Genomic DNA, 11,407 nt, shown 5'->3' on the forward strand with positions numbered 1-11,407 from the left:
CATTATTTGAAAGTAAATTAACTTCTTAGAAGATCACTACTAAGTCCTTCCTAAATAAAATATTTGCGAAGTTTAATCCCCGCCCTGTAAGGAAGCAAAATACCTAAACCATGATTAAGTTCAATAGTTGAGGAGTATATCTAGCAAAACGTGTGTGTGTGTGTGTTCCCCGTTTCCAAGCATGAATGTTGTGGCATCTCTCAAGATTGCATCCATCTGCATTTTATCTAATGGAAAGGCCTTTTAAAACCAAGCTCTGTTTTTAATGCCCTCCCTCCAAAAGACAGGCAGCCATAGCCGGCTCATTGGTTCTAACCTCTGATGACCAGTACTGTTATTTCTGATCGCGGGCAGCTGAAGGCCAAAGCTGCAGAAGCCACAGGAAGTGTCAGTTCTGACATTCGGGTCTCCGCAGTGCTCAGAGCCTGTGCTGGCTGATTTAAGGCTTGCAGGTGCGCTTCATTATGAATGCAAAGCCCGGACACGGCGTGAGGTCTATGTTTTTAAGGCCCCTCCAGGGACCCTGAGGCAGAGTGGCTGGGACAAGGGCAGAGATGGAAACTTTGTAGGAAACAACCAGTAAACAAAAGGCTTGTCTGACATTCTTGCTTGAGGGTTCAGTATTTTGAATGGCTTCAGTATTTTCAGAAGAATATTCCCATGCTTGACACGCCAGAGCTTTTAAATGTTTTAATGAAAAGTGCATTGATTATGAGACTGAGTTTATTGTGTTTGAAAGATTAAGTAATGTGGCACTGATAAAGAATGGAAAGCTAATACTAAAAGAAGCCAAGCTAAAATTGTGGAGTATGTTATTCTTTACTTTGTGATCCCCTCATCTGCCATTTCTTCAACTTCTGATTAAATATATTTCCAATTAAAAAGAAATAGGCAAGATCATGTTCATGTTGCTTCCTCAAACTTTCTTTGGTGTTCTTAGTTTGTGACTTCCTAACATAGTCTAGTAAATTCTTAATATTATTCCCCTTCCCTCTTCTAACAAGCTGTCTTTCTGGAAATAATTTCTGGTGACAGCTCCTCCGATAGGGTGTTGTCTAGACTGTTGAATTCAATTTTTGAGCTTGCTAGAGCAAAACACAAAACATTCAGGGATATAGAGTTAGAGGCAAGAAAACCTAAGCATTTTAAAGTTTTAAAAGCTAGAATAGATATAGTTAATATACCAATGTTCAAAAGTAAACATGTGGTTCAGATGTATTATGATCCTATTTTTTAATTTTTTCTTTTATTGTAAAAATTTAATATGTACAACATGCCTTGATAAACATTAGTGATATGATAGTCAAGCAAATTAACACATCCAACATCTCACATAGTTACCTTTATCTTTTATTATGTTGAGAGCACTCCAAAATCTGCTGTGCTAGTACATTACCAGTATATAATGCATTAAGTGTACTTCTCATGCTGTACACTAGGTTTCTATATTTATTCATCCCACAAGGCTAAAGCTTTGTATCCTTTGACATACATCTCCTCATTCCCCTTGCCTGCTCCCCCTAGTCACAACTTGTAATTACCGTTCTATGTATTTCTTATGATTTTTCTAGAGTCACAAGATTGCACAATATTTTTTCTCTTTTTTTGGCTCATTTCACTTACTATAATGTCCTCTAGTTTTATCTATGTTTTTGTAAATGTTGGGACTTCCTACTAGCCCTTCCATGTTCATTTCTGCAAAGAATAACTTGAGGAACTAGTGAGTTTATCTCCTCCAAATATGCACTTAAAGATTAATTGCTGGACCATGAGGTGGAGCTATTTGTCAGATTCTTTAGTAACCTTTATAATGTTTTCCACAGTGGCTGCACCAATCTGCATTCCCACAAGCAATGTACATTAATTTCCTTTATTTTACATCCTTCTCAATAGATATAGCTCTCTAATAGGTGTGAGATGGCATTTCATTGCATTTTGATTTGCATTTCCCTGATGAGTGATGTTGAGTATCTTTTCATATATCCATTGGCCATTTTTATGTATTCTTTGAATAAATATATATTCATGTCCTTTGTGCATTAAAAAGATTGGATAGTCTTTGTTTCTTCCTTCCTTCCTGTCTTCTTTCCTTCTTTCTTTTCTTTTCCTTCCTTCCTTTCTTTTCTTTGTGCTATTATGTTGTTAGCTCCTTATATATTTGGTTAACCTCTTATCAGATATAGAATTTGCAAATACTTTTTCTAAACTCACAGGCTGCCTTTTCACTTTAATTGCTTTGCTGTGCAGAAGCTGTTTAGGTTAATGTAGTCCCACTGTTTATTTTTGCTTTTGTTTTCTGTGCTTGGTGTTCTATGGTTAATTCTTCACAAGAGGGCAATGCATTCAAACTTCATCAAATAATCATTCTTTTGTTCAAATGTATATGTGCTGCTGAAGCGAGCACTCTCTTGGTCAAGTGTACATCTATTCATTTGATTCTGCTTCTATACATCTATTACATTACACAGAATGGAAACATGGCTTGGTATAATCTCACAAAGATTGATATTTGTGGGCAGAAAGAACTAGTAGACAGATTCTGCTCAAGTAAAGCCTTAAAGAAAAAAAATACCTAAAATATCCCATTGGCTGATTAGCTGTACTTTTGTCTCTCTGGTTATCAGGTACAGATATCTACTCTTACCAGTTCTACTAAAAGAGATAAAGACAGGCAGGGCCAGTTGGAATATCTGTATTATTTTTCACAGACATTCAGAGCCCCTATGTAGAGGAAATTAAGTATTGCCATGCTGTTGAACTCAGGCCAGGTCATGTGAGTTTCTTTTGGCCAGAAAAATATTAGAAGAAGTATTATATATCCCCTGTGGACAGAAACTGTAAGAGCCAGAACATGGTCCTCTAGTTTCTTTGTTGCCCTCCCTCTGGGATTTTGGAAACAAGGACCTAGAAGCTTCCATCAACTTTAATGTGATGTGGGGGAGAGCAGACACCCTTCATGATCTATAATGGAAAGGAAATGTGAGAAATAAATGTTCTTTTAAGCTGCACATATTTGACTGTTGCTGCTTACTAGACTGGAACCTAGCTTGTTATGACTGACTGACTGATACATTGTCTCTGCCCTTGAGATTTTTAACTAATATAGTATGTAGGACAAATAGGCACACATATGCCTGTGTAATATATAAAAATATCTAAATGTACAAATTAAACGTTTACATTACAGAGATGTAGATGGACTTATTGAGGGAAAAAGGATAAAGAAAACAACAAGTCCATGGGGAATAAAAGCCTCTTGATGACCTGGAGCTAGGTAAAGTTACTTCAGCAAATCCTGGAAATGAACCTTAAAGAAAACTCTGAAGAAGGACTAAATGATTTGTAGGAAAGGCGTTTCCCAGGAGGTGTTATGCTGTGGGAGAAAGCAGAAATGGCAATAGGAAAAACTGAAAGAACTCCTCACTGGTCTGCTGTGTCTCCTTTCACTCTCTCCTACAGCCTTTTGGGTCTGTGATTTCTTTCTATTCCCTTAGCAGTGGCCCAATCTGCTCAGCTGACACACAGCTATTCGATTTCATCCAAAATGTTGTTCTATACAAAAGTAAATATTTTTCATACTTAAAGACAGATGGTTACCCAGACAGCAATACTGTACATTCCTAGGCACACCTTGAAGCACAGAATGGAACATCTTAGGTGATTCTCCTCAACAACAAAGAGGTAATAATGCTACTTGCCAGCTTCTTTGGCTTTTGCATTGTAATAATCAAAGTTTCTCTCTCTGTGTTCTTTATCATGTTTCCTCATCTATAGTCCAGAAAGTTTTGTTTCACTTTATCATTTCCTTCAGCCCTAATTTATTTTCTCACTTTTAAATTTACCATTAAAATGAAAAGCAAAAGCATAATGTTCACCAGGCAGTTTCTCTGAGGTTTTTGGAGCCTTAATTATGATATGAAAACATGATTTCCAACTTTGCAGATGATGCTAAATTGAGAGAGAATAAAAACAAATGAGGAATAATTAGGTGGTGCAGCCAGATATAAAAGGATTTACATCATTTATGTTTGTGCACTAATAGATGGCAAATGCAGGGCTGCACAGATAAATGGAAGATAATTAGCCCCCACAAATTATCAGAAATGGGGATCTCTGCTAAATAGGAAGGTACTGACGAATAGTGGCATGAGTGAAGAGAAACAAAATGGTTACAGGGGTCAGTGAGGATGATTACAGCCTGGGTATGATTACATCATGGAAAAACTCCAGACATCTGGTACATTCTCCAGCCATCTCTTTTGTCTGCATCTCTCCCTCACCCCGTTACACAGAGGCATTCTGCTGTTAACAATGTGTTACTTTAAAGCTTTACATAGAGTCTGGCTCAGTGTGGTCTTTACTGAGTGTGAGACACCTTGGCAAAAGAAAGTAACCTCAGGGGTATAGCATTTTCATTTTCCATGGTCCCTGGTGCTCTCTAAGGTGCCTCATGCCTGTTTACGATCAAGGTTCTATCATCCCTAAGAACGAAGCTCAACCATCATTTTATTCTCTCCATTTGCAAGTACTTTAGCTTTACTTACCACAGATTTTCCAGTGATAATTATGCAACAGTGTCTTAGGTCCCAGAAAAAGAGAACAAAAATAAACCAAATAACAGAAGTATTTGTATTTTTCCCCAAAGACAAAAGCTAGTCATCCAGCAGTCTTCCTTCCCCACTGCTTTTGATTTTTCTGTGGCACTAGATACCATATATCAATCATCTACGTATTTCTCTAATTGTTGGCTTCCACACTCTTTTAAACCCTATTTCTTTCTTTACTCTTTTCTGATGGAAATTCATTAAAATCCAACCCTCTGTCTCTGCAGCTTTTACTTTGAAAATTGCTATTTCAACAGTGCATCCATCCTCCTGTTTCTAGCTTCTACGCCATCATGTTATATTTTGAGATTCAGTTCTAATTACTTGTGATGACTCCTTTCTGTTCTTTTACAAAAGACTTCTTGCTGCTTTACATTTCTCAGTGTTCAAGTCTATAGTTCATCAGTTAATCTTATATTTAAATATATATAAAATATACGACTACAAAATACCCTACAGAGTCTAAGATATATGACAACAGAAGAACTATTTCTTTTGGTCCTCTTGTCAATTAATATCTAAAGGGGATAAATGCTTTTTAGAGCTTAACTCTCATAGATCAATGCAATTGTCCTTTATAGATGGGATTGAGCTCTTCCAATTTTTTCTGCTTTATTCTCACAGTTTAACTATACAACTGAGAAGAATAACAGATTTTGAGTTTATCTATTCCTATCTATTGCCAATCCTTAAGATTTGGTCAACTTTTATTTTTCTTGGTGTGGTAAATTTATTTTAACAGCTTTCCTACTGCCTCAGCAGATCAATTGTATGGTTTGTCTCCTCAAGAAAAGGTTTCCATCACAACCACCCAAAGTAGCTCAGCCTCCTCTTTTACTCACCACCTATGCCCAGCTAATTTTGGTGCTACTCAAAACTTTTACCTTCCTCTTTTCGATGTCACTGCTAGCACCCTAGCCACCAGCACCACTACAGCTCGGATTATCTTGCAGCGATGGTAAAATATCTACTTACATTTTTTCTCTGTGTGTTTAGAATAGCAGAATGAACACACAAACACACACACCACCACCACCACCACCACCACCACCACCACCACATCACCATCAGCTTTACCAGCATCCCAACCTAAAAGAACAGATCTAAAACATAAGCCCATACCCATATGTAACCCCCAGATTGCTGATAAATCCAGAAATCCTTTAGGCCATAATAATTCTGTTGTCTGTCTCTGTGGAGGTAGGATGCAGCTAACACAACCAGTTCAGCTCTCAGCACAGAAAGGCAAGGGAAATGTTTCTCCTAGATTTGTACCACAACATATGCAGGGAATGTAATAGGTATAATGAATACATAGAGTAACAGTTGATAGATGACTGTCAGATATTATATCATGGGCCTGTTTTTAATACTCACTCAAGCTGCCCGCCATTGCAACACATGTAGAAATATCTTTCCTACCTGCAATTCTACATAGCCTGATGTCATAGGGTTCCTGAGCATACATAGATAACCAGAGGACTTATGGCTAGACCAAATCTAAATATCTGGGTTCCTGGAATGGTGCCTTGCATCAGAGTTATTTGGAAACGATTTTTATCTTCCCAAGTCATTCTGTAAGGTCCTAGCAACAATGATGTTGTATTACACATTTATTAACCCTGTTTGCTCTTAGTTCAAATTCTTAGAGATGGTTACTGTAATTTAAAGCCTTTGATTCACATATGCCAGGTAGGAATCCTAATTAGATGTGCCTTGTTTTACTTTGTTTTCTACTGTTTTATCATAATTTCCAAACATAAATCAAAGTACATTATGCATAGCAACTTCTATGTACACATCAACCAATCTCAACATTTATCAACAATTTACTGAGCCTGTTTTGTCTGTATACCCTATTTCTACTTGGATATTGTGAAGCAAATCCAAGATATCACATATATGCTTCTCTAGCAAACAACTAAATTTTAAGTATTGATGTACAGTCTTAAAAGATAATTTGTGTGCAGTGAAGTTATCTGTTCCAACGAGAAGTTTTTAAACCTGCTTTACTGGCATATGACTGAGATATAAACAACTGTATATTTTTAATGTATAAAACTTGGTGACTTTGGGGGCAATTACACACCATCACCACAAACAAGGCCATAAACATATCCATCACCTCCAAAATTACTTCTTGCTCTATTCATTCATGGAAAAATGATCAACATAAAATCTTTTAGCAAATTTTAAAATATCATTTTTTAAATTTTGTGAAAAGAATACAAGAAAATTTCAGAACAAAACAGTAAGAAAATAACAATAGTTAATACACTGTATAATTATCTTCAAAGTAATTATTCGGGGTATAGATATAGACAAAAAAGATTCTCTTATAAAGAAGAAAAAAGCAGTTAACACAAAACTTTATTTTCAATGAACTAAGATAAACTACTAGTAAAAATGAAACAAATTAGCATATATATTAAAATATTTCTAAATTACAGAATTAGAAATTTGGGAAATTATTTGAACTTCTCCGTACTTTCTATTTATCTAATATGTGTGTGTACATATATATATATATATATATATATGATATTATAATTATATTATTATAATTATATTATTGTATTGTATATATACATATTTGAAAGAAACCATGCAATATTTAACATTGTGTATCTGATTTCACTTATATTTTCAAGTTGCATCCATTTACGCAGAAATTCCTCAAGTTCACCTTTCTTTATGACAAAATAGTACCCTATTGTGTGTAAATACCACATTTTTCTTTATCCATTCATGTGCTGATGAGCATATATACCGTTTCCAGCATCTACCTGTTATAAATTGTGCCACTAAAATCATGGGTATGTATCCATATAATATTCTGATTTTAACTACTTTTGGAAGATAACTACATTACAAGTGCCATGAAAGTACATATATATATGTACTAGTACCCTATTGTGTGTAAATACCACATTTTTCTTTATCCATTCATGTGCTGATGAGCATATATACCGTTTCCAGCATCTACCTGTTATAAATTGTGCCACTAAAATCATGGGTATGTATCCATATAATATTCTGATTTTAACTACTTTTGGAAGATAACTACATTACAAGTGCCATGAAAGTACATATATATATGTACTATGTACTTTAAAATTTGGTTTTATGAATGTCACAAACCATGTAATCAATCAATGCTTTTAGCCTTAATGGCTCAGAAGCTTATATCCAAATATATGGCCTTAGCAGCTGTACAAGACTTCCTGTATTGAGTTCTAATTTCATCCATCAGTATTTTCTTTATCTTCCTGTTGCTTTGTTTTCTACCATATTCATTGGAATTGTACTTTACATTTGTAATGTTAGTATGAGAATATGCAAATGTAATATATAAGCAAATCATAAAACATAAGATAGTTAATGTTGAATAAACAAGGAAGATTGTCACTGAACTTTACATCTACCTGTGTGTTTGTCTACAACTCCATCTCCTTACAATTACTATCTTGAATTATATTATTCCCTTGTTATTTTATAATGTTTTAGCACATATTTATGCATGTCCAAATGACAAATTTCTTATTTTTCCTATTTTGAAGCTTTTCAAAAATACTACACATGTATTTTGAGGCTCAATGTTTTTGTTTACCAAATGTTTCTAAGATTAATGTATGCTTCCGCGTGTAGCTGTGCTCACTCTTTTTTTCAAATAGCTATCAACTATATGAAAAATACAGAAAAATACAAAAAAAATACAGTACATGACATGTGTTATTTATAATATATACATTTCTCATTCACCAAACTTTAGATATATCTATTGTTTCTAGTTTGAGATTATTATAAAGAATATACCTATCAAAATCCCTATATAGGTATTCCGAGAAAAATGTGCATGAATTTCTCTAAATAACATCTCTAGACATGAAATTGTGTGGTCATAGGGTATGTAAATATTATATTTTGGGAGATAATGACATTTTGCTTCCTCAAACTCTAATTTATACTCTACCCATGAAGCCCCACAGTACTTTTAGTGATATGCATACTCTGTCAATTTTTTGCCTTTCTGGTAGGTGAGTAGTGCTATATAATTTCACTCTTACTTTGCATTTAAATTAATAAAAGATTTGCAAATCTTTTCAACTGTTATTGCTTACAGATATTTCATTTTCTTTGACAAGACTGTTTTATGTATGCATCTTAATTTCCAATTGGGTTGTTTATCTTTTACATATTCAGTTGTGTTTTTTACATATTTTAGACGCCAAACCTTTATTTTCTTAACAAATAGATTCTCCAAATTGTGGCTTCATTTCCCCCTTTCTAGAGAATTTTGATGAATAATATTATATAACTATAAAACAGTCAAACTTATACATATTAGATTTTATGCTCAGATCTTTTTCTGTCTTAAAAAGCCCTCCTTTACATAAGAGCTGTAAAATACTCAATTTTTCTATTTTTTTAAGTTTTGAATTTCATATCAGAGTATTCAAAGCTTCTGGATTTTTTGAATGTTATGCTTTAATGATCTTTCCACATTAAAAAAAAGCAATTGTTTCCAATACATTTTAACCAAAAAAAGTCCTTGCATTCCCAAAGTATACGGAAAATCACCTCTGTCATATGCCAGTACTTTTCACAGCCAACCCTCTCCATCTACCAGTTCTGTATTTGTCAAAACAACCAACTGCAGACTGAAAATATTTGGGAAAAAAATGTACCTGTACTGGATTATGTAAGACTTTTTCTTATTATTTCTTTAAAAAAACACAGTCTAATTGGTATTTATATAATATTAGCATTGTGTTAAGTATTATAAGTAATCTAGAAATGACTGAAAAGTATTAGGGCAGTTTCTATAAAAACACTACATCATTTTAAAGAACAGACTTGAGCAGCTATAGATTTTGGTTTTCAAAGAGGTCCTAGAACTAACTCTGGAGGAAACCAAGTGGAGAATTTATGTGCATTCGCCTTTCATGGGTCTCTACTCTAATTAATTGACTAATAAGCTTTAAATTTCTTTTTAATTCCTTAAACTTATTGATGCATTTTAGGTACACAATATGATGACATTCATAACTGGGAATTTGTAGCTTTACATGATATATCTTGGTTCTTATTTTTCCCCCATTCCCTTGACCTCCTTTCAACCTCTCTACTCCTCCTTATTTACAAAGATTGTGTTTCCATTTTTTGGCTTTATCATATTTATTCCTTTCCCTTCTTTTCTTTCTCCTACCCCTTGTACTTCCCCTTCCCTACCCATTTGGACCTTTTCTTCCTATTTTACATTATCTATTATACATTTTTATCTTATTTACACTTCTAGTTTCTCACACCAGAGAAACTATTCAGTACTTACACATGTGTCCTATTTATTTCACTTGAGTATGGACTTAATGTGCATCCATTTAGCTATGAATGTCTCTAGTTTCTCATTCTTTATGGCTGAATAGTACTGCATTGCATTAAAAAAACACACATCTTCTCTATCCATTCACCATTTGATGGGCAATTGGGCTGTTTCCAAGTTTTAGCTAATATACACTGTGCCACTATAAACATGGGTGCCACATGTATTGCTGTGGTATGATTCTTTGAATTCTTTTGGGAAGATATCCAGCAGGAGAATAGCTAAGTCAAATGGAATTGCTAATCCTAGTTGTTTGAGATATCTCCATAGTGATTTCTACAGTGGTTGCACCAGCCTGCACTCCCAACAACAATGAAGAAGGGTTCCACTTTCCCTGCACCTTTAGCCCTTTTCTTCCTATTTCACATTAGGATATACTCCTAAGCGAAATAAATAAGTCATACATGTGTAAATACCGAATAGTTTCTCTGGTGTGAAAAACTATAATAGTACACAAGATCATAATGAGATAATTAATAATTATTGGTTGATTTCTTGATAGCAGCCATTCTTTCTGGGGTGAGATGGAATCCCAGCATTGTTTTCATTTGCATCTTTCAAATGATCAGTGATGAATATTATTTCATATGTTTATTTGCTGTTTCTATGTCTTTGTCTGAGAAATGTTGGTTCATTTCAGATGCCCATTTTTGGAATGGGTCATTAAATTAGGGAGGTCTAATATTCTTAAGTCGTTTATATATTCTTGATAGCAGACCTTTGTTGAAGAACAGTTGGTAAAAAAATTTTTCCACATTGTGGGTTGTCTCTTCACGCTGTTGTGGTTTATCTTGCTGTGCAGAAGTTTTTTAATATGATGAGATCCCAGTTGTTGATTCTTTGTGCTAGTTCATGTGCTACTGAGGTTTGTTCATGAAGTCTTTTCCTATGCCAATGTCTTTAAGAGTTCTACCTAACCTCTCCTCCAGCCAGCTTAGTGTTTTCATTTTAGTATTTAGATCTTTGTTCTATTTCAATTTTGGTTTAGTACATGGTGAGAGATATAGGTCTACTTTTAATCTTTGTCAAGATGAAATCCAATTTTTTCAGCATCTTTTATTAAAGAGGATATTTTTCCTCCAGTGAGGGTATTTGGCTTCTTTGTCAACGATGAGGTGGCTATTGTAAATACGGAAGGATGAAGGGGCTGAAGGGAGGGCTGGGGTATGGGGAAAGAACTAGAACCAAGAACTGTCATGTAAAGGTACAAGATCCCAACAATAAATGTAACTATATTGTTTGCTTTAAATGTACCAATAAACTTAAAGGGGGGAAGATGAGGTGGCTGAGTATGGAGTTGTTTGTGCATCTTCTAATCTGTTCCACTGATCCTCCAGTTTACTTCTTTGGCAATACCATGCTTTTTATCACAGTTTCAAGTTAGGAATTGTGATGCCCCCTACCTTATCTTTGTTGCCTA

The sequence above is a fragment of the Fukomys damarensis genome, unplaced genomic scaffold (genome assembly GCF_012274545.1).
Source record: "Fukomys damarensis isolate Sample0158 unplaced genomic scaffold, DMR_v1.0_HiC HiC_scaffold_39, whole genome shotgun sequence".
Classification (NCBI taxonomy): domain Eukaryota; kingdom Metazoa; phylum Chordata; class Mammalia; order Rodentia; family Bathyergidae; genus Fukomys; species Fukomys damarensis.